This window comes from Phoenix dactylifera, unplaced genomic scaffold (genome assembly GCF_009389715.1).
Source record: "Phoenix dactylifera cultivar Barhee BC4 unplaced genomic scaffold, palm_55x_up_171113_PBpolish2nd_filt_p 000675F, whole genome shotgun sequence".
In the NCBI taxonomy this organism is placed as follows: domain Eukaryota; kingdom Viridiplantae; phylum Streptophyta; class Magnoliopsida; order Arecales; family Arecaceae; genus Phoenix; species Phoenix dactylifera.
Genome location: NW_024068062.1, coordinates 190,001 through 193,531, shown reverse-complemented (window position 1 = coordinate 193,531; position 3,531 = coordinate 190,001). Strand labels below are relative to the sequence as shown.

The 3,531-nt window shown below is 46.1% G+C and overlaps 1 long non-coding RNA gene across 1 annotated transcript in view; it reads right to left on the bottom strand.

Annotated features, from left to right (window-relative positions):
- Positions 1-1,148: 1,148 nt before the first annotated feature.
- LOC120106899 overlaps positions 1,149-3,531 on the bottom strand; it is a 2,618-nt gene continuing 235 nt past the window's right edge. Inside the window, exons 1-2 of the long non-coding RNA XR_005508890.1 lie at positions 2,301-3,531; positions 1,149-1,327 (exon numbers count right to left, since the gene is read on the bottom strand). The exon at positions 2,301-3,531 is cut by the window's right edge and continues 235 nt beyond it. This is a non-coding gene — a long non-coding RNA (uncharacterized LOC120106899). The remainder of the gene's footprint in view (positions 1,328-2,300) is intronic.

The following is a 3,531-nucleotide window of genomic DNA, read 5'->3' as shown; positions in this document are numbered from 1 at the left end:
ATAGGTTCGAACTTAAGCCGGTAGTATAGGAACAATTTTCTACACTAATCGATGTGACCATCTAGCAATGGTACCCGACGTCCGGATAGGTCGAATATATGCGAAGCAAATATTCTGGAACCCTGAACTATGGTTACTGTATAATTCAATCCCTTTGACTCCTAATGCCAGGATGACTTAGAGCTCACTGTCAACCCTATAATTAGTACATCCATTATGTGATTAACTTTAGATATCCCGTGACTCCTCACTGGGATTACCCTGGCCAAGGTTTTGCTAAATTAATCACAAGACATTATCTCCTGTTTTCAGGAGGGGTCAATTCCATCTTGACTCACAACTGACTACGCAAGTACTTGACTGCACCCAGTGACCTTCCGTCACTGAATTAGAAATTCAGGTAGTCCGGTACCAAAGTACAGTGAGTTGCTTGCTAGTCACAGGTTGCGGTCTCAGGTCAGAGGGCCAAATTTATACCCATATCCACTCGGAACATCTCTCGACAGTAGAGCATTCCGGAATTGGTCACGTTTAGTGAAATGTACTTCTACACTTCACTTGTGTGGCATACCAGTGTCTCCACACTCCTTAGTTAAGAGGACAACCAACGTATATGTCACACAACGACCTAATCTCGATAATGTTGTCGTCCTAGTAACAACATATCATTTCGTCGCAAACAAGTTTAAGGACTCAAAGATAAATCCTCCTTTATCATAACATAAGTCCTAAGGACTTCATCATATAAGAGTTCATTTGAAGATGAAATGATGAATAATGCCAAATAACACTTTATTAATTTGTCAATTCATTTACAAAATTCAATCATCAATATGCTGACGATTGACATTTAGGATACAAATTCCAACACTCGGAGCGGTAGCTAGGATCTGGAGACGGTGGCCTCCTATCATCCTCCATATCTTATAGTGTTTACTGCAACCAAAATTCAAAGTAAGGTCAATATACCCTAATAAGTCTCAACACCCTTAACTACCCGTTAACCCCAAATTTTATTGTTATGTTCTTGTTAGTCCTAAAGCTCTGATACCACGAAATGTCATGCCCCGGATCCGGCTCCGTGACACGGCCGTGCTATTGCCGACTACCGCCCACAATAGCACGCAGCCTCGTACATGGTCAACAGGTAGTCAAAAGCAGTGTAACTTGTATATATCAAAAGAAGGTATTACAACCCACTGGTTCATATAAAGTACAGAGCTTCTACATAGTTTATATACACAAAAGTTTATTTATATCATCCCCAAAAATAAAGAAGCCCTGTTGCAAAAGAAAAATGCTTCTGGCAGCTGTCACTGGTGGTGATCTAAAAAAAAACGTAAATGAACAGGCGTGAGCTATACGGCTCAGTAAGTAATCCTGCATAATCTTGTCGAATCGACTAAAAATGCTAACCATGCTTATCAGGGTTTGAGAAGCTGACATGTATGCTACTAAATCAATCATCATAATAAAATATCCATGCTGAGTAAATAAAACAGTATCCTACAATGTCAAGAAATCATGTAATATGCACATGTAGGAAAAATCGTGCCACCGGCATGCCGTGGTCGTGCTCTTAAATGCTACTGCGAAGTCATTTTTGGCCATTGGCGAGACCGGCTCAGTTATTAGGCAGCCACTGGCGGGGCTGGCTCAGTCATTCTCGGCCACTGGCAAGGCCGGCTCAGTTACATTGGGTCAGTAGCTCTTAAGAGTTCATAAATAATGCTTCGTATAGGTAGTACCTCATAGATGCTACGGCGAATTCATTGTTGGTCACTGGCGGGGCCTGCTCAGTTATTAGTCGGCCACTGGCGGGGCTGGCTCAGTCATTATCGGCCACTGGCAAGGCCGGCTCAGTTGCATTCGGCCCGTAGCAATAGAAGTTCTTAGGTACCCCTTTACAAGCAATATGCCACTAGAGCAAATCATTATCATTCTTTACACTCATGCTAATAAAAATCATAATATGGAATTCAATTCATTTTGCATGTATCACAAGAGCTATGAAAACATAATATGTGCACAACTATGAATTATGTGACTGACATGTACCACCCATGTTCATATTTCATAACTCACATCTTAGCATGTAATGTAATCCCAGTATTTTGTAGGCATAACGGAATATAAAGCATATATCATCATATCTTGTGTAACTAGAGCATGTCAGATACACATATCGTTCTTAGCCTACAGTACATGCATAACATGTTAAATTTCATGTATGATCCATAAAGATTAGGGCAGGCTACTTACATACATGATTCACAACAAGATTAAAACAAGTTACTTACAGTAATTTGCCTTTTTCCTAGGTCTCCCGCGTCCTGGTGACGAGTCCTAAGTCACCTACAATCATGTCATAATAATAATATGTTATTTCCTTTTCTACCTGAAATTTAGCCCATCCCTCATCCGGGTTCATCCAAATAGACTGGGTCTGGTTTTATTGGGTTCACCTAACCCATTCTAATTATATATATATATATATATACACACATATATACATATATATATATATATATTTATTTAAGCTTAACGGGTTGCGGGTTCAGATCCGACCCGCAAACCCGTTACCATGTTTTCTTTCTCCCCCCTTCTAGAGGCTTCCGCCTCTTCACCTACCTTCCTCCCCTCTCTCCTCCGTTTCCTCCTCTCTCTCTCGTTCTCTCCTTCAACCTCCCACCGAAGCCCATGCTTCCGGCCCTCTCCTCCAGCTCCCCTTCTTCTCCTCCGGCCAGATCTGTGGCCTTCCCCCTCTCGGTCACTCCCTCTCTTTCCCTCTCTCTCTCTCCCTCTTTCCTTCTTTCTTTGTTGACCCTGCCGAGACCCTACTCTCCGGTCGAGCCCTCGGCTCCCTCCGGCCTCGGTCTTTCTTCCTTCTTTCCCTCTCTCCTTTTCCCTTTTCTTCTCTTGCAGGCGGCCGGGGAGGCGAGGCTCCCCCCGATCCACCGATCGACGTGGGGGTTTCCCCCCGGTGCACCGGCGGAAGGGAAGCCCTTCCTCCCTCCGAAGTGATGCCGGAGAGGGGAAGGGTTCGGAGATGGGTCGGAATCCGGCTTTAATCGAGGGCCTCCACCCGCTCCGTCCACGGCCAGGTATGGCCGGAGGGGGTGAAGCCTCAAGATCCGGTGAGTTCATTTTCCTTTTTTTTTTTTCGGTCCTTCCCTCCGGAACCACCACCCCTTGCCGGAGAAGAGGTGGTGGTCCGGCCGGGGCTGGCGGCCCTGTGGCCGCCTCTGTTGTCGTCCCGGCCAGATCTGGCGGCCCGGGTTGCCCCCCGAACTCCAAGGTACCGGCGGCCGAAGCCGCGGTGTCCGGTTCATCCGCAGGCCGAGCCCGGTTGGGTTCGGCCCGGGTGGTCGTCGGGCGCACGACCTTTGAGTCCGGCCTGACCAGTGGACTGTAGGCCTTTTTCCCCTCCCCTGTGTCGGTTTCCTCCCCTCTGTTTCACTGTTGACACAGAGGGGAAGAGCACCCCACAGTGGAATTTCTTTACCCCTGTTAAACCCTTACCCTAATGCT